Genomic DNA, 25482 nt, shown 5'->3' on the forward strand with positions numbered 1-25482 from the left:
AGACAGGTCAATTACCTATAATCTCATAAGACAGGTTATCTTTCTAAAATGAGAAAAGCTGTTGAGTGTCTCTGCCAGAATTGACACTTAAGACACAGAGATATTCCAATATTCTCCTAAGGTAATTTGTTTAAGCAAAATTTTTCTTTTTGCGTCATTTAATAATTCCTCTGCCTAAGGTGTCAGAGTTGAATTTTAAGCTTCTATTTAATCGGAAAAGAAAATGTTGGCTCATTTGATAAGACTTACTTAGTGCCTCTCATTGACTGGGAGCTACTGCTACACACAGTACTTTAACAACTACTACTGAATATAAAATGCCTGACCAATTACATATCCAAAGTTATGTGCAAAGCAGCATCTAATTCTTTGTCCCTACCGCAAAAGCTGAGGCAAAATCCAGATCTAATGAGCTCCATAACTAGAATTCCAATTACTTCAGGCAGAGCTAAAAATCTTCCACAAGCTGCATGGCATTAGAAGGTATTTTCCATTCTGGCAAATATATGGCTTTTCACATCTCATATTTAAACACTCAAATAAAAACTTAAAATTGTATTCACACAGCCATATGCATTAATCTCTTGCTATCTTATTTTATGTGAATTACTACACAGATATTTTATGGTACTCTTCACTGCAGCTTCCAAACTTCTCACAGATCATAATATTTTACCTCTGTCAAGTACAGGAGGAAGCCTGCATGTATTTAGGCATAGATTAGATGCAGCTTTGTAAAAACTGATAAACTAACTTGGCCAGGACAGATGCAAGCTGTGGAAAGTTGGGTGCCTTGTCCAGCAGTTAGCACACAAAGAGAAAATCTGAGCAGAGCTGAAAACAGTCCCAGTGATTTCATAGCCCAGCCACTTCTTTTCTACCCACTCACCTCAGTCACATCTGCCCAGAGCTTTGGAAATGTGCAATGTGATCATACCTTTCCTGGACCCATGGCAATAACTTGCGTTCCCATGTGTGTCAGAATAGTCATGGACTGCCTCCCTCCTACACAAGGGTTTTCCTTATTTGTGCTGAACCCACACTGTAGGGAACTTTAGTCACTGCTTTGATTCCTTGCAACAAGCTACAACCCTGAGACCCCATATAATATAGATGGAAGCTTTAGAAGAATCTTTTGTCTGACCTTGACTTTCTTAGCTCAGCTTCTAGCCAGTGGGGAGACACAAATGTGCTATTTACATTCAGGTCAGGTGAAGGAGGAATGGTCAGAGAAACTCATTCTAAAAATTCAGCATTGTACATAAGGCATAATGTCAGAGCAGGAAAATGCAAAGAGCACAATCGACTTTTTTTTAGCCTTTGACTCAGAATGGGAGGGAGACATTAAAGGCTCCCTGTAAAACGACATCAAAGAGAAGAACACAGTGATGTCTGTGAAAATGTGAATTACACTGCAAATTTCAGGAAGATGACTACTATGATTCTCACATAGCACCATTTGGAAAGAAGTTATATTGTAAGGGTTCCAGATTAGGGAAACTGAACTTGCCAGTCAGAGCAGGACTTTCAGATACCGGCCTGAAAGGCAAGTTAGGTAGCTACCTTATAGAGGGAAACCTGCCCTAATAAGCCACTCCAATAATGAAGAGACAGCTCATTTCATCTTCCATTTAATGTCTGTTAAGGACTTTAATTCCTGACAGCTTGCTTGTATGAAATGGAGTCAGCAGAGAGTTGTGTTTGTTGAGCTTCAAAATTAATTTTATGCAAAATGGCCTAGTACTCTCATAGGGAATAGAAAAAACAGCCATTCAATAGATGAATGCCATGAAAAATGTTCCTAACCATTTTCCTACTGAATGGGAACTGTTGAATCATGGCCTGGACCTCTGATTGACCACCTGAGGTGAGCATTGAGTCATCTCTGTTGGATCACAAAGTGCTCCATGAATGCTAGCATTCACTTAACCATCATCTTATCTGCAGAGAGCATTGAGCAGTTGGTGTCACAGGCCATAGGACCCTAGAGTCATCTAGGAAGGAAAAGACCTTCAAGAAAATCTAGTCCAACTATCAGTCAAATCCAATGGAACTATGCTTTGATCTGTGTTTCCTTATATCAGTTGTCCAGGTGATTCTGGGCTCAGTGCTTTACTACACTTCTTTTCAGACTGGATTTTTCTTTGTGAAGCTTGCATCTCAGAGATCCTTCCTTCACACTGATCTCTTGTCTGATGAGAAATTAGACAAATCTTCCTAGACCACCTCAAATGACCATTTACTTGTGATCCATTAGCACATGGTGTGGCAGTTAATCAGTTTTGCCTACTGAAGCACAGATACTTAGGATAGATGAGGAGGATGTACCTCCTCTGGGGAGGAAAAAGTAGGGAAGTGAGGGTGAAACAGGAGGCTGGTGTTTATTATGTGCTTAGGTGTGGAGTAGACTCCTGGGAATTACGTGTGTGCTACCACTCAGCCACACACAACACTTCTTCATACAGTTGCACATTTCCTTCAATACTTTATTTTTCATTCCCAATAGTTCCTTAGGCCAAATATTTTCTTCTTTAAAACAAAATTTGGATCTAAAATTTCAGACAAGATTTATTTATTTATTTATTTATTACATTGCCTTTACTTGCAATTTAAGACTTCCCTGTCAAATCCAGGTTGATGCTTCTTGTTTTTCAGGGTTGTGAATATACCATGGGAGGCTTCTGTTCTTGTTCAGCTAGAGGCTAAGATCTGTATTTTATGGTGTTCATGAAAACTTCATGATCCTTCTGTATGATCCGTCCTCAGGGTGTTTATGTCTTATCAGATGCAGTAGAAACACAGCCCCCTACCCCTAGAACATGAAGTTCTATTTCCTACATAATAAGTTTTACAAGGGTTGAGATTAAAGTCTGATATTTCTAGGAGCTCATACAAAATGAAACCTCTCAGATATTTCTGATTTGTCTCCTGCTAATTCTGTGGGCAAAAGAAAAAAGGAAAGGAAAGGAAAGGAAAGGAAAGGAAAGGAAAGGAAAGGAAAGGAAAGGAAAGGAAAGGAAAGGAAAGGAAAGGAAAGGAAAGGAAAGGAAAGGAAAGGAAAGGAAAGGAAAGGAAAGGAAAGGAAAGGAAAGGAAAGGAAAGGAAAGGAAAGGAAAGGAAAGGAAAGGAAAGGAAAGGAAAGGAAAGGAAAGGAAAGGAAAGGAAAGGAAAATAAGTTTGCACACATTTAGATACTGTATCTTCAATTCAAAAACAACTAAGTTTCTGAAAATGTTTGAAAATATCATTACTGCTACACTCCCTTCTTCTTCTTCTAGTCAAAAAGCATGACAAGTCCTCTACAATAGTTTTCATTTAACAAATATGTTTTTCCTATGGGAGAAAGGGTAGCCAGCCTCAGCTAAATATTTAGGGTTACAAGCTGTTAAGAGTGCTGAATTAGATTTATTTTTGTAGCTCTAAAAGTGATCATGGCTTCTTCTCAGCACAAACTTGATATTAGAGCCCCTGCTTCAAAGAGTCAGTAAAGTAAACCATGGAAGATCAAAAGACAGCAGGTTGCTGTGGTGAAGTGTTACAGGCCTGTACATGGCTTCTCAATGTAGCAGAAAAATCTACCTTGTAGAGGAATTTCTTTTGTGATGAAGTTAGCTGAAATAAGTCCAATTTCACTTTCTTAAATCCAAAACATTTAACAACAATAAACCCAAGTAACTCAAAATACTCTAAGTCATAATAAAAAAACAACTTGGAAACACAGAATGTTCGATAATATCAATATTGCAGTCCCTGTGGACCTCCAGGGCCTTTTTCCAGTGCAAGCTATCTTGTGTTTTTAAACATAAAGGACTAAAATGAAAATGTCACTTAGATTTTTGTCCATGTCTAAAAGCCTCCTAAAGATTAAAGCCTCAGTCTTTAAAGAAAGATGCAGCTTTTCACAGTCTTCCTAAAAATAAAAAGTTATTTTTAAAATGGTCTCTGAATTGATTACCTTCAGAGAAGGAGATGTCCAGGATGTTGTACTTTAGCTCTGGCAAAGATACCTAGATAGAAAGAGGAGAAATCAAGTGACTCACTCTGAAGCAAAAGCTGGATTTTTTTCTGTTTGTCCTGTTTTTTGTTTGCTTTTCTCTGTTTTAAGGCCTCCTGATGGACGATGTCAAATGCTTTTGCTGGTTTTGTGGGAGCTGAGGATGTTTATCTCCCAAATGACAGACTATAATTACCACCACTCCTGTGATCAGTATATTGATCCACAGTGAAGTGTTCCTTTCACCTTTGAGATAAAGACTTAGGGAGCTTATTTTCATGTGAGATTATCACCTTCATTATTTATTTATTTATTTTTCATGCAAACCATTAAAGACAAGGATGAACTAGCAAATATTTCAAGGGTGGGTCATTTTTATTTACCAGGGAAACAGGGTCTTCTAACAAAAATAATTTAAAGCAGAGTAAAGCACAAATTCCTAATAAAAAATAATAATTAAAAAAAGAAAAAAAAAAAAGAAAATTACAGCCATGTGAATGCAAACTAATTTATAGTTTTGTAAAGTTTTTTGCTTACCTTCTTAATGCAATTGACAAAAGCTATTTCCACGATACCTACATGGTTTGTTGTACATAAAACTAGAAGAGAGAAATTCTCTTTTCACTCATATGACCAAACGAATAGATTTAAGAATAGGCTGTGTTTTTCCTTTTGATGCACACCGGTTTGAATTCTGCACCTACTATTGCTTCTTTATATGATGCATTCATTCGCTTTTTGCTCTGGGCAGATAAGCTGAGCACTATTAATATGCACTTCCATGTATTAATATGTTAATATGCAGTGGCTAAATGCAGATAGATAAGGAAGTGGAATGAAATAACCGTCCTCCAGTCATCCAGATTTTCCACTCTGTTCTGTTTTTCACTTTCTTTTTCAAGCAATTTGTTAAGAATTTGACTTTTCAAAATGATAAAAAATAGTCCCTCAAGGAAAGCCAAGAAGAATAAGTAAAATAAGGAAGAAACTCCTGCTTGCAATCATGTTGGTCCCAGTGTGTTTTTGTGTGATCACAGCCATCACAGGCTCTCTTTCTGAAGTCAGATCAAGCCATGATGTTATTACCCTACTGGGTGCTGCCTGCATTTTTTAAGTAACTCCTCTGAATAACTGCTTTTCAATAGTGCTGCTTTACCACTGCTTCTCTGTTAGGTGCATGCTGTTGCTGCAACAAGACCAGACTACCTACTTATCCAAATTCTCCTGTGACTTCTTGAATATATATAAACTAAACACTGCAGACTGTTGAAATACATCTTTGGAGAAAGGGAGGGAGAAGAGTCAATGTGTTGCAGATTTTTCCTTCCTTTCCTTAAGATCAGTTGCAATTGGAATAAAAATAGGAGTCATATCATGCCAAGAGACAGACTATTTGCCTGCATGCTCTGTTGATGTCAATAGATACCTGTTAACAAAGATATGCTCCAGCTTTTTAGATCTCTTGGTCACCTGAGGCAAGCAAGAGCAAGCATGAGTGTTCCTACACCGTCTATAAGTCTGAAGGCAAAACAGAAATGAAGGATATTTCAGGCTCCTCTACAAATAATTATTAATATGCCTAAAACCTAAACAATAGGATTTCTACCATTCTAGACTTGCATTTGTCTGGAAGCATCAAAGGTTTCCATCACAGTCTGTCAGAGGACTGTGAGCAATCTTTCCTTTCCGACCATTCACATTTGGAGCTATGCTCCTTCTGGGTCCTCCCTCAGTCAGTGTTTTTGTGCTCTGGGCCCAAAGAGAGAGAATTAAGAGGATTCTGTACCAGGATTCTCATAATTCACAGTTAAGATAATACTTATGAAAAAAATATTTATATAGTATTTGTTTGCTATATACACAGGCCAAAGTTTTGCCTTGCTCTCCAGTGGTTTTGTTTCACCATGACCCACTGGGTCATTGGGTAAAAGTCTAGTCTTGCTTTTGTGTTCTTTGTTGCATCACGGCCTAAGCTTTTCTTGGACTAAAGTATTTCCAGACACAAATGTTGACTGCATTCTGCTTAAGTCTGTGAATAGTTTGGGGGTGAAAATAAACTGCAGTTTTTGGCAAACAGTTTATTTGCTTCCAAGAATGTATTGGCTCTGTATAGAGCAACACCGCAGACTCTGAGTGCTAAGACTGTCTCCTGAAGCTAGAGTGGGTTTGTTGGGCAAAGGCCAGTGAACTGTGTAAGCAGTATGGTGTTACTAATCTCTGAGCTTCATGCAGGTATTAAGAGCTCAACCCTCAGGAGCTGTGGGCTTTTCCCTGTTCACGTGCCAAGGTCAGACCTGTTTGCCTCCAGAAACAATACGCAGAAAATGCAGAATTTTCCTAGGCTCAGGAAAACTCATCAAAATCAATTACAGATATACATTTTAAACATGCTGTTTAGTTAGATGTGCAGACTTGTGGTATAGCAATGCTAATTTAATACTTATTACTTTTACTAAGAATGACTTTTATTCTTCTTTTCTCTCTCTCTCTCTCTCTCTTTTTTTTCTTTTTTTTCCCCCAAAATTAAAGGGGAAAAAAAGGATTCCAAATGAAGTTATCCACTTGGGGTTCTGCACAGTTTAACCTGTATAAATATGTTTTTATACAGATGAATTCTCATGAGTTCAAATCTTGCTAAGAAGGCTATACTTAGAGTTTTGGGAAACTCACTAGTTTTGAGTAACACATATGTTTGTATGTGACCACAATATACAAAGATGTGAACTCAAGTTTCAGCACATTTAATATTACTGAACTGCTCCGATGTACTGTCCAGAATGTTTCGTTTCTATAATGCTATTGCTATGCTGTAATGCCGTCGTTGATTTTTAAGAACAGAAAAGTGTATATAGTTACACAGTGTAAGCAAACACAAGACCCATGGCCCTCCAGAGAAAGTCCACAAGATGAACAATCCTCTCTGACAGTTAAAAATGTTTCCTCAAACAGACTTCACAGGCCTTTTGTCTCCTGCTCTCAGCAATTATATTTCTGTGCAAGTAGTAAGTTTGACACAGAAGACAGAATAAGAAAGAGGGAGATACAGGCAAAGCACACCATAAAGAAAAGAGAATTCAATTTATTTATTTAATTAAGAGAATTCAAATGAGATCCACCAAATACAGCTTCTGGAGGTTGACATCACTGTTCTGTGCTTCAGTTTATCAGAAAGGAGAAATAATATTGCATTATTTTTATAACTAAATATTGTAAAAGAGAAGTTTCTGCTGTAACTTTTTTTTTTTCTTTTTTTTTTTTTTCCCTATAATGGCGATTGTACCATTCCATTCACTTCAGTATTCCAGAGAAGAGAGGGAAAATACCTAGAAATATCTGAATATACATAAAGAAAAATCTATATTTCTAAAAGAAAAACCAGGGGCAATATTGTACTTTTCCAGATAAATGTGCTCATGACTCACAATGTGAATTGTGCAACTGTACATTTTTGTTTTTTAATAGGTACTCTTAATCTGCCTCCATCAATCTCCTACAGTAGGAACAATCTAGGAAATGTCAGATGTACATATATAGAGAATCTATCATTCAAGGTTACAATAGTTTTTTGAAACAGCCTTTGTACTGGTTAATTAGATTGAATGTAGCATGGTAATGAGGTCACAAGAACTCATTTTATGACCTGTGTTATAAAAAAACAATAATGTATAATTAATCTCCACATTCATCAGAGGCATTGCATCTGAGCAGTTGATTAAACAGCTACTGTATCTTAATGATTTCCAAATTGTCAAACAAATTAACTATGAAGGTAATCAAATAACAATGATACGTTCAGTGTTAGAGCTTGCTCAGCACGTGTCTGATGACTACAAGCTAAAACATCAAACAGCTGCTTAAACATGATGCAGACCCACCAAGACATCCCACACTAGAATTTCTTGTTTGCAAACAAGAGATCTTACTTCTGCTATACTCTGGATTTCGTGATGGGGAAAAAAAATATACTCTTTCTAATATAAGCAATGATTTAATAACACATAGGCTTTTCTACAGATCCTCAGAGTCACTAGGAAGATTCCTTAATGGCCTAACTCATACTGTGCTGTAAGAGTGGAGTAAAATACTTCTGGATCCACGGATTTTGAATACCGTGCTCTCCCATGCCCTCCCTGCAGTGAGTAATGGCTCACACAAGCTCATAGCCCATAGATCAGATAGATGTGAAGCCTTCCTAACACAGATACACAAATTGAGGCTCTTTCTTTCCATTTCTGTTCTTATCTGAAAATTACTTTGTCAAGCTTTAGTGACAAATTGAAGAAAATAGATCCCCCTGTGTTTCTCTTCTCTTTGCCCTTAATTCCTCCTCCCTCAGCACAGCACAAATATTAGCAAAGCCTAATAGCCAGGTCAGCTGCCAGCTTTGGAATTGTACATATAAAATATGAGATGAATTCAGTAAAATGATTTTAAATGTAGTACATCTTGGCCAATATTATTAATGAAGAAAATGACGTGCTTTGTTGCTTCTCAGATGAGAAGATAACTTCCTAATGAAAAGCAATATAATAGGGCTTAATAGGAAAAGCTAACAAGCAGCAAACTTGCTGTAAGTTGTTATAGTATTCACAAGTGACCATCTTATTCCAGCTGATTGGAGATAACTAAAATGGATTAGCTGCTGTTATTTTTTAGGCACCACAGGGGTCAATGGAACTGGAGTTGTAGTGACAGAGCTCCCTGGAAATACTTGAGAGAAAACAGCTCAAGGAAAGACAGTGATAAAACCAGCAGCTTCTGTCAAAGTAGATCAAGCTGCTTCTTGCTCTAGTCTGCTCCTGTAATGATGTGCAGCCAGGATGGTCTTTTGTTCTTGTGTTCCTCTTGGCTTCTCCATTTCACTCATAACAAACTGAGAAAGAAAGAGATTTTGGCAAACATCAGCTTGGGAGTCTGTAGGTGCTACCCAGGCGACAGTCTTCTCAGATCTTAGGAAGTACAGTCCCAGTGAATCTGCCTACAAGAGTGCAGCTGAACTGTCAAGACCTCCATTTCCAATTGCTCCGATTCCAGCTCACTCACATTTTTTGAGAAATCACTCTCAACTCATCGCACTCCAAGTAATCACTTTTGTATGGCCATAGAACATTAAAAAAAAAAAAAAAAAATAAAAAATGTTCAATATGTTGAGACTTGTTCAGTTCTAGAAAACAGTCGTAAAAATAGTGCTTCATTGGTTCTAAATGATTTCCAGATCAAAACTGATCAATTTTGAACTTAAAGCCTCAATCTGCAAACATTTATAAGTAGCAACCTTCACATGTCAATAGTTTTACTGAATTCATGTTAGGAACTGAGAAAACGAAACCATGCCCCCTCAGCATTGCATACTCAAGCAAGGACTACAGACTGCGTTGTACAAATTACAGAATTGGATTTTCATTAGCACCAGGGCTAATCAAAGTTGTTTGATCCAAACTGTTTTGACAGAATGTTGGCCTCTTGACAAAATTAATATTTTTATGAGAAGACTTTCCCAAGAAAGAGCCAATTTTTATTTTTTTCTGAAAGGAATTGCTTCTCCTTTCTTTTTCTCTCCCACGGTTTTAAACACACACATGCGTATATATCAGGGATACTGAGATGCTACCACAAATTCCTAGTGCTGTTTGTGTGGAAGTCCCTGTACTGCACCGCCTCTTCTGTTTGGAGCCAGTCCTTCAAATTAGAGAGCAGATAAGGATGCTTCACAGGAAACAACATCCAGGCATAAATCCAGGGATTAAAAAAAATAAAAGTAACAGACTACTGTTCTTCAGTTTCCATTAAATACTGTTACAGCTTTCTGACTTCACTTCTTTGGTAATTGAAAGCATTTGAATCTCTGTGAAGTTAAATATTTCTTTGAAAAATATTCCCTAGTTTTGGATTAGATATCATGCAGCGTTTTGTTGTAATTGGTAAATCATACGAAACAGAACTTACTGAAGCATGGCTATTGCCTTGGAAAATAGAAATATATAAAAAAACTACTTTTAAATAGTGCCAAGTTCTCTGATCTCTTACATAGAAAACTGAAAACAGAGAGCAAAAACTAAAAATGCTGTGTCTACAATCAGGAGCAATATTGAAAGGGTCCTTTCAGCTACTGTCAAACACATATTTTTAAACAACCTTTTTTAACATCTGCAATCATTTGGATTTGAGTAGAAATTAAAAGGAAAGACCAATGCTAATAATAAAATGTAAGACCAAGACATCTCTAAAAGTCAGACCTGTGTCTGATCCGTGTATCTGGCAGAAGACATCACAGCAATCATGCAAAAGCTTGAGTTCACTGTTTAAAATTGAAAAGAAAAATAAACAGCTAACACTAGGGAGCTTTTTGTATATGTAATGAAACCAATCATTTCACGAGCACACGCAAGAAGCATTCAGTTTTACATTAAGGTATGTTTTGGACAACTTCCTTCACAGCTCCTCCAGTCAGGGTGAGGGTCTCAAGCACAGGCACATGCTTCCGCCATTTTCTGTCCTGCCAGGAGGAAGCGCCATGGGGTCCTTCCCACCCATCCTCGTTTATCCTTCTGCAAAGAATGCAAGTCAAGGCTTAACACATTCAGGTAAGACTTTCATTATCTTTTTCCTTTGCTATTACCTCTGCCAAGGGACAGGAAAGATAACATTTCACACTAGAGGAACTTTTGGCACCCCAGGTGCATTTTGCATTGACAGGGTGTGACCTGAGGTGCATTGTCCAAATGTTCCTTGGACTCCAGCAGCCATGAGCAGCCTGTTCCATGCCCACCACCTGCTGGTGCAGAACCTGTCTTAACTCCCACCTGACCCTCCCCTGACACAGCTCCATGCTTTTCACTTGGGGTTATGTTACAGAGCTCAGCACTGCCACTTATGCTACCTGTGTAGAGCTGCAGTTGCCATGAGGCCTTCCCTCAGTCTGCTCTGCTCTGCACTGAACAAACCCACATCTCATACATCTCGTCCTCCAGATCTTTCTTCATCTTCATGTCCCTCCTTTGCATGCACTCTGATTGCTTCATGACCTTCTTATATTATGGTGTTCAAACTGCCACTCAGTGCTTAAGATGAAGTCACAACACCAGAGAGTAGAGCAGGACAGTTCCTCCCCTCAGTTAGCAGCTGTTCATTGGACTGCTGCCATTAGCAGTGTTGACTAATTTATCCAGTTTCTCTGAATGTTTGCAACAGCTGTGTAGATCAGAAGCCTTTATACAATTACAGTTATCTCTCTTATGTCTTATAGTATGGAGGGTATCGAAAAAGTATGCACCAGATTGGATACTGACATTCTGCGTTTCACACAATTAAAATGTGTATTTGAAGGAAAGTACTAAAAACTTGATTGATTAGGACTATTTTGATACATTTCTGCTGTACATTTCTGTATGCCCTGATGATTTCCTTGCATTTTCTGCAAGCAAAGGATTAAAATTAATTAATTAATAATCCCCAAAACAAACACAAACATCTCTTTGAGCTTCCTGGTTAATAAGTGTTAGTCATCTGACATATTCTTAATACTCCTTTAAGAGTTCTCTGCATACACATAAAAGTAAAACGCACTGTTGCTTTTATCAAGAAAGAATTTATAAACTGCCACTAAGGTAAGAGCTAAGAATTCACATTTCTTGTTGGTGAAGGTAGCTTTATCCATGTGTTCTTGATCTTTATAACTTGCACCACTGTATTACATTTAACATAAGCTTTATTTCAGAGCTGCCTGCAAAATAGGTGGATAGGAAAGGGCAAGGAGTCATAACGGTAAATCCTAGCTCACTCTCTTCTCCTTGGTAACAGTCTGAGAGCAGAGATTATGGGAATGAGAAGAAAAGTGGAGGATTCAGCTGACAATTCTCTTATTTACATAATGATTCTCAAGTCTAATATTGCACGGTGCCGTCTCAGCTCTCATTCTCACTCATTCCTTACCTGCTCTTTATTTCTTCAGTTCCTAGAGCTAACTCACTTATTAGTAGAAAAGTACAGTTTGATTTGCTTATTTCCCTCTTCACAGCTCCCATATTCAAGTGTGACAGAAAAATCTGCCTATCTGAAAACAGTTTATTCTGCATCAAATCACTTATTGCACAACCTTAGTGCTAAAGTTTTGCTTTCCTACTGAAGGATATAAATAAAGAGCAAACAGGCACTTTGAGGATTAGCACTGTCTTGGCCTACCATAGCCAATATATAAAGTGAGGAAGAAACACACACATACAGACTATTGAAATAGTGCTGTTGCTACTGCTTGTGGCTGACCTGCATACAAGGGAGGGTAACAGTTTTCCCTTGGTAGGTGTACACAAGGAAAACAGCTGCACATTGCTACTCACAGCTTAATTACTGCAAGGATCTTTTTTAAGTTTGTGTTTGCACTTCATGGCTGGAGGCTCCCTTCTGCAAGGAGCAATACATACTTGGAAGACATCCCAGCACAGAGCTTGCATGGTGCCTGTCTACGATGGAGGAGCCTGGGGAATGAGCAAGGGCAGGATGAGCAATGAAGAGATCATGGCACCTGTGGGCGAGCTCTGAAATTTTATGGGATCAGCAGTAAAAAAGTGTGGGAGAACCTTGCCCTGAAGGAACCCTTTCTGCCTGCCTCATCCCCTACCTAGGTCAGGCCCTGCCTCTCCAAATGGCACACTATGAAAGCAGCATTATGAAAGCAATGCTGTCTGCTACTTCATGCCAGTGCCCAGGAACCAGAGGTTATGGGGTCAGTGGCCTTTCAGGATAGTGCTCTGAGCCAGCAGCAGCAGATCAGAGATAAGCCTGCTCTGCTCCTGGCTGTATTTTTTGAAATTCAATTACCTAGTGGAAAAGCTACCCTCGAAAACACAAATAAATGTTGCAGGCTTACAAAAATTTGGATACATGCTTATATACACTCAGCCAGGCTTATCACTAACAGTAACGCTGTTAGATATTTTGAACCTGCTTGAAGGTTTTAAGCTGGAAATTTGTTTCCTGAAGCAGTGGTCATTCATCGGAAGACAGTAAGGTTCCCTTGGGGGTCTAAAGTTTAAGCGTCTTAAAAATAACTTCTGAATTTAAGAAAGAAAGAAAGAAAGAAAAAAAAAACAGACCAAACTTTTATGAAAGATCTGGGGAAAATGACAAATAGACAAACAACAGATTCAGAGAGCTTAGCTATGTATTGATTTCATTGTCTAGAAAGTCTTTTTATTGTCCTGACTCCATGCAAGGATGAGTCCCAGGATGACATTTTTCCCTTTTTCATACTGTGATTTTTGTGCTGTAGCCCTGAGATACTGAAGCTGGACAATCAAAGGAGCAGAGGCTGTGGATGCTACATAGATGAGACTCACTGGAATTTAACTTCTAATGCAGGTATTTCACTCCTTGATAAAAAAAAAAAAAAATGACACAACTACCACTAAACAATAGAGATATGAGCAGGAAAAAAAGCTTATTTGCTCTTCTACAGTTTATTTATGTGCGTTTTCTGAAAAGACCTTTATATTCTGTCATTTTCCGATGGTAGATAATGTTTCTATTGCCATTTAGTTCATTACCCAGGGGTCTGTAGAGTAAAACACAATTTTCATACTTGGATTCCAACCATGCCTGCCATGCATAAAAAAAACCATGCAGTAATTTCACAAAAACAAATCAAATTCCTTTTGGAGGTGTGTTTTTATAGATGGCTGAATCTGCAATGTTTCTGATTAGTTTAAAATGAAAAGGCAAGGGAAAGAAAGAAGAATTTTCTCCCTCTGGATATTTGGCCTCAGTGTTACAACAGCTTCTGGAAAGGGGGATTGCCTGTTTCTTTAAACAGGGCATTGCTAGTTAGCCATGTGTACCACACAATTAGGCATGAGACAATTGCTCCACTGTCTGCAGACCCAGGAGGAACACACGCACACAGATGCATTCTGTTCTGCTAACAAGCTGGTGAGCAGCATCCTGCAGCTGCTCTATGCCTCCTTGCTCTTGGCTGGCAGATTTTAAGGGCTAATGTTGCTTGGTGGGCTCAGCAGGGACAAAGCCACAGACCCAGTGCTGGAGCCCTATCCCAAGTGAGGAGGTGTCTGCGATGTTGATCTCATTCGCTCCTGTTTACTTACCACTGTGCCAACAGCCTGCGGGCCTTCCTAGGTTAATCTGATGGTGCAAATATGCACTCCTCACAGGAGAATCATAAAATCTAAGAATGGTTTGGGTTAAAAGAAGTACTGGCCTATTTGGTTATCAATTATTATGATGCTTTTTGTTGCCATTTGGTGTTTTGCCCTGGAAGTGGCCCTGCTGTGTGTAAGGCACTCATGGGGACAGAACCGTCCTGACATGTGCATGGTGGAGCAGCACTATTCCACTGGGTGCTTAATGCTCTTAATTTCCGTGTGGGTCAATGGGATCTGGGCTTGCTCAGCACCTCAGAGGAGCATGCACTAATTATGATGCGGCCAGCAGAAGATTAAGAGGCTGTCATGTTACCTCCCAGGAATTCATTAGCCACCATGTTTTATAAAGTAATGGTAACATATCATAAGCTCTGCTTTTCATGCCTGCTTCTCCACTAAATAAAGCACAAGTTCGTAACAGATAACATGAACCTAAGAAATCTGCATGGAAGATGTGTATACTTCAGTTTCTCTGTCCTCAACTTGCCTACTGCCAGGCACTCAGCCAGCCTGAGAGCCTACAAAATTGCTAATGACCATATGAAGATGTTTGTGACTCAAGGCCAAGAAGAAATCCCACGTACATTTCCAGTATTTGCTTATGGCTAGCAGTCCCCCTGCCAGCTCTTAATCCAAATCTCACTGAAGTCAATCAAATGATGGCTTTTGCTTCCCCTGGGATTCAGAGAGGTTCCTAAAACATCTGAATGGATAAAAACTTCACCATTGCAAAGGTTTCAGAGAAGGGCTTATATCACTTGCTATACCTGCTAGGTTTTTCTGTGTCTGGGCTGGCTGAAGGATGATGTATCAGCAAATATTCATTTTAAATATGCTTGTTATTCTTCCTATATGTCAGGGTTTTAATATAAAGTAAGTTTAGCTATTAAAACCACATCATGTAAGAAACATAAATTTGGGGAAAGTGGGTGCTGTGTTTGTGATTAGGCAAAGTAAATAAGTCACAGGACTCCTACTGTTTTAACAAGGGATCTTAAGATTATAGTGATATAGTTTATTTAGGATACAAAGCTTCTGATGTCTAAATAAATAGCTCTGCAAATAAACACAGGATTAAACTGGTCATTCATTCTGATCTGCATTTAGATTCAGTATACAAATTAAGGTTTGAATATTCATCAGTCCTGTTGGGAAGGAAAATATTTGAGTAAAATTTGTTCAGATGTTCCATTTATACTCCCCCAAACTGATTCAACAGATATCTACATTTGTGGGTATTTTTATGCCTCATGCCCAGGTAAAACACAAGATATACAAAATGATTAACCTTGTAATAAAAAACAAAAATAAAAACAAATACCATAAAAAAGATTTGCCTATGGTTACATTTTCCTCTTGCCATCTGTTTGCTACTGCCTTTATTGGAACATCTATAGGAATATGAGTGCATTTTGTAGCCATTTTGCCAATGATAAGTGTGGTATTTGCAGTAAAGTTTTGTATTTACAGTAAAGAAGGTAGTGACAGATCTGGCAGAAATTATCTTCATTCACAGCTACCGCACACAGAGGCTTTTCTGAATCTGATCTGCAACTGCTGAAATTTCACAGTGGTGTGGATACCTTCTCAAGAAGATATCTACAGCCTCATCTGGAGAGCTCCAGGAAGGAACAGCTCAGATTCAGCTGTAGTTTATTTATCCTCAGGTTCTCCACTCCTTTAAAGGAAGGGACCACAAAACAGACAGAAAAGAGGAAACATTTTGACCAACTCCTGCTTGTCCTTACTGGGTCTCTCCCTGCCTTACTCCATTAGCTTAACTGTACAACTTGAACATATATTGGAAGAGGATTTTGTTAAGTTACTTGGTACTTGAATTAACATCACAGTTACCATCACAGTACCAAACCAGACATTTCCAGGGTGATAAATTAAAAATATTATGAGAACATAGGCAGAAGCACTAATGGTGTATATATCATTAACTTGAGCTGATAAAATATTAACAGCTTAATTCCTGCCAAATACACTAGATACCTCTTCTACCTCTATGCCAATGTTTGAAGATTATCCATCAGGAACTGACAGTAGTTTAACTTCGGTTTAATGAGTATAGCATTAGTGCAGTTTGGACAGGCATAAAGAAGCAAACGATTCAAACAAAAGACAAGATTTCAGAAACTGCATTATTTTGTTTTTTCCTACATTATTAGAATTTGTGGTCTTTTAGCTCAAATATTTTCTGTCCCTACAAATGATCAAGTTTCAGAGAGTCTAAGGAAGAGGAGTAATGCACCAAGGCATAGGATGGGGTACTTAGAAATAATTTTGACAACTGAAGATGAGAAACAACAAAGAAAATGTGCGATTCTACTAAGTTTCCATATATTTTGTTATGATTTATCTTTAAGAAATGTTCCATTATGGCCCACTGGATGGCTCTGCAATCATTCAGTCATGGGCAAAGGTTGAATGGAACCAGTGTAAATCAGGAATAATTCTACTTTTGTCTGCAGAATTACCAAGGCAAGGAATTTATCTTTGTAGGACTGAATGAATATCCTTTTTAGATTCCTTGTACTCATCTCTTGATCAAATTCAATGGCATCTCCCCAGAAAATTCACAGTGCCTATGGGTCAAATTTTGCTTTGTTTTTATTTGGGATTTTCTCCTCCTCCTAAAGAGATCAGGAAGAGAGAAAGCAGAAAATAGGGAGAATATTTTTTTCCAGACAAGGCCTCCTGAAAACAAAAGGAGTTAAAGGACATATTTTATATCCACATCATTTGGAGGTACAATACACCAATAGATTTTTATTTTATTTTATTTTATTTTATTTTATTTTATTTTTGGCAACAGTTACTGCAGAGTTAAAAATTATCCATCTTCAAAGTGTAGGCAGGACAGAACAAAATCTGCAATGTCTTCTCCCCAGCTGTTGACCAGAAGTGGACATTAATAAGAACCCCTAGGCTTAGGAAGCTTTGAATAAATTTGGCTTTCTTGAAAACATCCAATGAAAGAAATAGAGGTATGTTTTATTATGCCAACACGAGAACTTCTTATGACTACTTCTTCAAAAAGTCTTAACAGGAAAGAAATATCATCCACACACAGATAATTGTATAAAAGCCATGTAGTCAAAAAATTCTACCGAGATCCTCATTTTCCATACTCAGTGCCATGATGTCTTCAGCCACAGGACAAAACACGCTGTCTTGGCAAAGTTTAATTAATAAAACTTTCAAGCCAGATTCTGTGCATCTTCTAACTGTGCTTCTTCAGTATAGATCTTTACTATACCTTTTTACTGAGAGAAGCATATTTTGCTTTTATATACTAGGATTTCCTCCAGAAAATTCTCCATTCTTTGTAGATCTTTGGAATATTTGACTTGTATATATAACCAGTCAGTGGCATTTCCTATCTCTATTGAAACTTGTGAACTGAGACAAATTTGTTAGCCATGTTATTCCCCTTATGAGTATTAAGGATAAAAATACAGCTTGATACTGCTGTGGGAAATTCTGCCTGCCTGGAGATGTATTCGTACTTGCATGCACCTTGCGTGCCATCAGCTCTCAGTAGCTGAACTGAGGTGGGGAATTAAACTGGAGCACTTTGGGAAAATGTATACCTGCACAGCACAGGAAAAACTGATGAGGTGCACATGCCACAGCTTGAGCAGGCTGGGTAAAGCAAAGCCAACATTTATCTCATCGATATCCTCAAATCAACAAAAGCGCATTTATCAGGGAGCATACAGAAAGTAGTATTAATCACTCAACCAAGTTGCCATCCACTCTGTCTGAATTTCTTAGACAGGCTCAAAAGGGAGGGAGAAAGAAGGAAAACCAGTAAATCCCACGGTCATGGGCCAACAGTAAGGGAGTGCATTAACATTAACCTCTCCAAGAACTGTGCCAAGGCAACGTTCCATCCTTGACTGGTGGAAAACATTCCCACCTGTTTAGGCTTAAAGAGATTACATTCTACCTAATGGACATGGTAGATCCCTTGTTGTTTTTTGAACACTGACACCTGGTTCTTTTTATCAGGAATATCACCAAGTAAATATTTCTATTCCTGAAGTCAAATTTAGTTTGTATTTTCCTGTGTTCATTAAGACTCTGATGTGCAATCGTTCTTACCCTACAGGTGAGCAATATACACAGTTCAATTCAACCATGTAATTAATGGCCTCTACTTAAAAGCTGTATTTCATTTGATTTATAGCACATGACATTCTTTTTCAGCCCCACTTGTTAATTGGTCCTATTAGTAGCCCTTTTTTCCTTCATTCCTTTCATTAGCTACTTACAAGAGTTTCCTAATTTTTGAGGGCAAGGGGACAAAGTAAAAGCCTTGCAGAATTATCTGCAGGTTAATTGTCTGCTTGTCCCAACCAACAGGGTCAGAGCTATGACAGCAGCCTCAGGTGCCACAGGGACATTTTGATCCAGGGCTGTGACAAATCACTGTGGGAGTGATGAAGTTGCAAGGAAGAGGCCAAGAGAGGAAATCTGGGGGTCTGGGGTCTCCTGCATCAGTGCCTTCTCTCCTCTTGTCCAGTAGGCATTTAATAGGAGCCTTCTGTCAGCTCCCACCCTCTTCATACTCTGGAAGTAGCAAAAAAAATGGTGCTTGGGAGGAAAGTGTCTTCAGCAGAGCAAAACTCTAAGGCTACGTCTGACTCTCCCTGCTTCTAAGTGGCTGTGCAGCACTTAGAGGCTGTCTAATTGTCACAGATAGATCAGAAAGCCTCTCTGAAATCTGTGTCATCCCCATTTAATTATTTTGCTTCACACTCCAGTGCCTTTAACACAACAGTGCTTGTAAGGTCCTCTCTGTGCCCACGGCTGCCTGGGAGAAGAGTTGCTGATTGAGAGATTTGAGGAGAGCTAAAAGCAAAGATTCATTATGGTTTCCAAGGAAAGCAGAGTGAAATGTAACAGGAACTGTTAAAAATTGCCCCAGTAATCAGCCTCATGATTAAGGAAATGGGCCAGAGAGAGACCAGAGGATGCATCATAAAGCTTCTGGGTCGTTGCTCAGTGATATCTGGCTGCTCACCACCTTCTGAAAGTTGTGCAATTTGGATGCTAGAAACAATGAGGTGCCACATGTGAGTTTCTGGTATGGATAATGGCATAGATAAGTTGATGTGCTGGGTCATATTTTCATTTTCTCTAGAGCAATTCCAAGCTGTTATGCATGTAGTTTTTCACAGAGGTGTACTGATAAGAAAGTGGCTTTCCTACAAACATAAATAATGTCTCTGTTGTTTTTCACAATTTCAAAGTGCCGTACATGACCTTGTATTATAGATACAAACATAAAGGAAGTAGTAACCCTAACTCTGTAAAAATAATACTAATAAATATAAAAATAATACTAATAATATAATAATATAAAATAATATATATATAATATATTATATTATACTAATAATATAATAATATAAAAATAACACTAATCTGTAAAATAATATTAGCCACAATTAACGTTAATTTTGCCAGGAGTTACATTTTCCAAATTCTGTTCTCTATCTTCTATTAGCATTCTCAAATTATATGGCACGATAATCAAATTGCTACTTACACTAACAATAAAATGTAGTACGCTGACATTATAACATAGTAATTACTCTTGTTGCTACAACAAAAAATAATATGGAAGAAGAAGCAGGTACTTGTCTACTCTACAGTTGTTTCTGTATAAATCCACCATTCTGCTATCTGAAATGTTTCTTCATGAGAGAAAAAAAGTCTTACCGTATGAAAAAATATGCTAAATGGAGCTAAAAAACTGTTACTTGTAGCAAATGTTTATGTGATGTGCTAATGTAATATCACTATTATACATTATAATAGAATTATCATAAAATTATCAAGGTTGGAAAAGACCTATAAGATCATTCAGTCCAACCATCACCAATACTTCCCAGTTAAATCAAAGCCCTCAACAGCTGTTACTTAATAAACATACAGCTTTTAGCTCCTTCTTTGTAGGGACCAGAAATGTTACTCTAATTTTAAATCAAATGTAATGGTGAACCTTAAAGAGTGACCTCCCTTACAGGTAAGTGCATTTATTATCTACTGAAAGAGAAAAGTGAAAATGTAAAGGGAAGAGACCTCCATCAAAAATAGCAATGAAATAATTGCAGGAGGAAGTCTGAGAGTATGGTTTTGTGGATCTGGTGAGAGCCGAGATATAACCCAGCAGCCAACCCAGTTCGGAAAAAATCTTTTAATGGAGAAAATTTTGCTTCAGTATCTAGAAACTTTTAGTTAGGTGATGTGGCTGATTAAGGTGGTTTTCTGCTAGTGGGGGAAGGAGTGCTTAGCAGTTTTTCAGGAAAGACATGTGTTGGTGGCTACAATGTACAGGAGTCATTGCTTGCAGATAGGTTCACTCAGGACGTATCAGCTTAGTGTGAAAGAAAGGATTTAATACCTGTCTACAAAACCCTGCTCTGTTCCTGGAGGAGTTCTTATCTTGTAGTAATTCATGCCTGATGAGTTAAAATCTGAATGTATTAGTGCTCAGAAATGGAAAAAAGCAAATATTTAAAAAGACTGGAGAATATGTAAGAAATACACATCCCCCTCTTCCATCTGTTGTCGTAGCACCCTCATGGGAGCACCCGCCAGTCAGCCTCATGACAACTGCAGCTGCACAGGGGCTGCCTTACAGGATACAGCCCCATTCTGCCCCTTCAAGAATTGTGTGACTGCCACAGAAAGTGGCACATGGCTGCGTCTGGGTAGGAACTTGGCAGGGCCTCCTTGCTCCTCCATGCAAAGGATTAGAGAGCTCCCAGGCATTTCTGGATTTTCTTGGGTCTGCACTGCTTACAGTCAGCCCTGAGAAATTCTTGGCAGCTGCAAAGGGCAGATCCTGAGCTGAGAGATGCACATGTGTCCAGAAACAACTGGGTCTGACCTCTCACTGTGTACGGACTGCACTGTCAGCACATGTATATGTGTACAAGAGAGAGGCTGGGGAGAGAAAAAAATAAAGAGAAAACTAGTCTGTTGCATCACTTCACAAGCATGATTTAGTTGGTGTTATGTGAAATCATTGGATTTCTGCTTTATAGAGAGAATTGTCATTGGTGCCAGCTTATCTCATTCCTCAGTCTGTGGGAAGATCGTGTTAGATCTGTTATGAATAAAGAAGGCTATTGGCAATTTTCACCTCTCCCCCACTCCTCTGCCTCTCCTTTGTGCATTTCTCTGATGTACTGTATTTCAGCTGCTTCTACAGCCTTTACTTGTGTTGTCTCTTATTTGAGGTTTATTTATCCAGAAGATGCCTTTACATTCCCAAAGGTCAGAACTCCTTTGACTGCCATTTCTGCTGTGCTGGTTGGTTGTTAAATGGCTTTAAAGTATCTTCAGCTTTGAAAGAAGCAAAGGAAGAAAGGCCAAAGTACTTGACAAGAGTCTGAAAGCCAGTGTTTTCTGAATAAATATGTTGTTTTCCAAAAGTGCCAGGCTGTGGAATATGCACACTGTAGGAGATTTCTAACACCAAGGAGCCTATCAAAAGTACTACAATACTTAGCCACAAGGATAGAAAACATCCATTCTAGAGTCATTTCAGGACCAAATCCTTCTCCTCTAAGTCAATAAACACTCAGAGCTTGTGAGAATATATTTTGAGGCTGAGAGCAGCTCTTGGACAGGCTTGCAAGAATCTTAGTCACATTGTTATCCGTGTGCTCACAGAAGTGTTTATTATATGGGAACTTTATTTAAACAAGAGGATAAAATGCTGCAGGAAAAGTTTTCTTTCTGTAAAAGCACAACAGAGCAAAGGATGGAAGTCAATTATTTTTGAGCTTGAAAGAATCATTACTTTAACTGAAGCAAGTGATAATATTCTAAATGCAAATCTGTCTGTATTGAACACTTTTCTCCTTCCTATACCTGTTCTGAAATTCTTTCTTTAGTCTGATGACACCTATCAAGAACTTCACACAGATAAGCAGAATAAGATGCTTTCTTCCTTACTACCTGCCTTTGGGAACATTTGAAGTTATCCAGCACACACCCATCATTCCTGCTGGACTGAAATCATCAGTGCAAATACAGGCCTGGAGCATCACAGGAAGAGGTTATGGGGTACTGATTTCCCAGGAGAAAGTTTCTTTCTATTGTAAACAACCAAAAAACAAAATCACTGATGCTACAGTGAGTATTTAACACTTGATACGTGGTGCCATTTGGGAAATAAAAAGATTTTTGATTGCAATCCCAGTTCTGCATTTCCCAGTTGTTGCAGTCTCAACACCAAAGCTTTTAATGATTCATAGGTACCAAGATTAAAAAAGGATTCACTGTGTGTCAGCACCTATGTAAACAGTGTCTCCTTGCACAGCAGGATATTCTTTCTGTACTGTCAAGGAAGTGCCAAAGAGTGAAAGCAAACAGGCTCCATAAATCCTAACACAAATAAAGACAGTCTCAAATTGGCAATTGAGTCTCCCAAGTGACAATTCTGTGACCATTATAACGTGGCTATTACAGAATATTCTTCATTTTAATGAAGCATCCTGTGACTCCCTATGCTGAAGAGACATGCATTTTGCATTTGCACTAAACAAATACTGTAACATCAGGCTTGAAGTAATGGCCTGTGACCTGTGCAGAGCTATGACATAGACTCCACTGGGCACAGACAGCCTATCCTGAGCCTGATATAGGCTGAACTATATATCACAAAATCTCAGAATGGCTGAGTTTGGAAGGGATTTCTGGAGGTCATCTGGTCTGTCACTGTTCAAGGAGGGCCACCCAAAGCAAAGTATCCAGGCCTACATCCAGGCAGCTTTTGAAAATCCCCAAGGAGGAGATTCCACAGGCTCTCTGGGCAGCCTGTACAATTGCTCCATCACCCACACATCACAGAAGTGCTTCTTAGTGTTCAAAGAGAACATCCTTTGCTCCTGTTTGTGCCCATTGCCTCTTGTCCTGGCTCTGGACACCACTGAAAAAAAACTAGATCCTTCTTCTTTGCATATTCCCTTCAGGTATTTATACACATTGATAAGATAGCCCCTTATCTTCACCTCTCCCACCTGAACAGTCCTGGCTCTCTCAGGCTCTCATCACAGGAGAGGTGCTCCATCCCTTTGATCATCCTAGTGGCTCTCTGCTGGACTCTTTCCAGTATGTTTAAGTCTCCCCTTTCATCTCCCACATAATCTGTATGATGATCTTTCCTATCATCCCTTGTATCACCTATTTGATGTGGTCATATGTACACTGTACCTATCCTGCACTCAGCTTTGTAGCCTTACATTCACCTCTGCCAAGGCAAAAGAGTTAAGACCAGCCCAAAATGCTGAAGTAGGTGCCTGCCAGACCAGACATCAAATGAAAAAATGTAGTTGTGGTGTATGAGAATGGTTGCTCAACTGTTTTCAATATTTAGGTCATTCACTTTTACAGGAGAATAAATGAAGCAGACAGTATAAGCAGTCTTGGAAAGACTGAAAAATACAGTTTTGAGACTTTTAGAGAAAAGATTTATGGGGTTTCAAGATTTTAGAGAGATAAAACAGGCCAGAGATCTGAGCTATGGCCAAAATTAAATGAACATAGTGTTGCTTGTCTAGCCCCATGGGGAGAATTGTCCACACCGTAAAAAAAATAAAAAATCAGCTTGGCCACATCCAAAGCAAGCCAGAATCTGCAGGAGAGAGGACACTGACAGTGCTTTGGGTTAAGCCATGCTCTAGGTTTGCTAATGAGCAGGGCAGAAATAAGCAGTGATGTGGCATAGGTATGCAGAACATGTCATCTTCAATGTGTGTGTTGGAGATGAGGAATTGAGGGTTGAGACCAAGCTGAGATTTCTATGCTTGTCTTCCCTTTCATGGAATGATTATGGTCAATGTTGTCTACAGATGCTGTCAGCTAGGGCTGCCAGGATGCCAGCAGGTTAACACCTATCACTGCACCACACTATACAGCTGGAAGCTCATGCAACTTCCAGAAAAGAGAGGAAAACCTTTTTTTCCTCACATCTACTCCTTTTTTTTTTTTTTTTTTTTTTTTCATAGGGTCAAGAAGTTTTGATTTGATTTTACTGTAAAGCTGAACAGTGTAGACAGTAATAGATGGAAAAGAAATTGCAGCAGGACTTCTGTAACAGTTTGTGAGGCATGGATGACCTCTTTTTTACTTTTCCCTGTCAAATAATGTTCAATGTTCTGACGTTGTTTGTTTGTTTTGGTTTTTATTATAAATTTATGCTATAGTATTTTGTAAGATTTCCCAGAAATATCTTTTTCACTATACTTTCTGCAATGTTGTATATATAATCTGTGTTGACTGGAGAACAAAGCAAACATTAATTCCTCATCACACATCTTTTTGTCTCTCCCACCTCAGACAAGATACCACTGTGAGTCACAATGCCTCTTTTAATGCTTCTACATGAGGAGAAAGGGGACTTAATCTAAAAATGAGGATTTTTACCCCTCTGGAGCCCATTTGTGATTGTGAGAAAGATTTGGCTGAGAAACCTAGTATGTGGCTGTGGTTTGCAGCACATCACATCAGCTGCATCCAATATCTCACATCCCATATCCCATACCCTACTTCACAACACATCCTGGCTACATCTTAGTGAATTTACTGGGAGATTTTCTACAGTGAGGCCAGGTGGAGAGGTAATGGACTGCAGACAAAGCTGACCTCGGTGTTATGGCTGATCTGCTTCTTGTGATGCTGTGGGGATTGACTTTGTTTTTCCCAGCAGAGCATGGCAGTGGAAAGACAGTCAGTGGCTTTCATCTATTTTTCCATTAGTAGTAGGTAACACAGACGTATATATACCCAACTAAGGCAACATAGTGGGGAGCATTAAGTGTGTGGCTAATTGTAATTACAATTACACTGGCCCACATAATAAAATTGTTTCACATTACCTTTTTTTCATGTCCAGTGGCACTCTGGAAAACATGTGATTCTTCTCATTCTGGTAGCTAGGGTCACTCTGCCCTGGCCTCTGGAGTGCCCCATATGCTGTCTGCTGGGCCCCTGATGGGCCCCCACTATCCTTACTTCCACTCAGCCTCGAAGCTCCCCAGACACTGAAGCTCTTGATGATCAGGGAAGATGGGGAGGGGTTCCTTTTTGAGCACACAGAGGGGACCCTGTCACCCTGGTTACAGTACGGGGATCCTCCCTGTGAGCTCACAAAGTACAACACAGGGATGCTGACAGCTTCTCCCTCAGCATCCCTCAGCATGTATATGACATGGTACCCAAGGGATGAAGTTCCAGCCACCGTTATTAGTTTACTTGTTTTTTGTTTTTTCTTTAATTCTTAGTATTTTTCCCCTCTGCAAAGTC

The 25482-nt window shown here is 38.9% G+C and overlaps 1 long non-coding RNA gene across 1 annotated transcript; it reads right to left on the reverse strand.

The window, feature by feature from the left end:
• Positions 1-2608: 2608 nt before the first annotated feature.
• Positions 2609-25239, reverse strand: LOC107313526 (uncharacterized). The gene is made up of 3 exons (XR_001555031.3): positions 25056-25239; positions 3956-4007; positions 2609-2937 (listed from the first exon to the last, which is right to left on the reverse strand). It is a non-coding gene; the product is annotated as an uncharacterized LOC107313526 (long non-coding RNA).
• Positions 25240-25482: the final 243 nt, after the last annotated feature.

This window comes from Coturnix japonica, chromosome 4 (genome assembly GCF_054131305.1).
Source record: "Coturnix japonica strain WE chromosome 4, WE-NBRP24, whole genome shotgun sequence".
NCBI classification, from domain to species: Eukaryota; Metazoa; Chordata; class Aves; order Galliformes; family Phasianidae; genus Coturnix; species Coturnix japonica.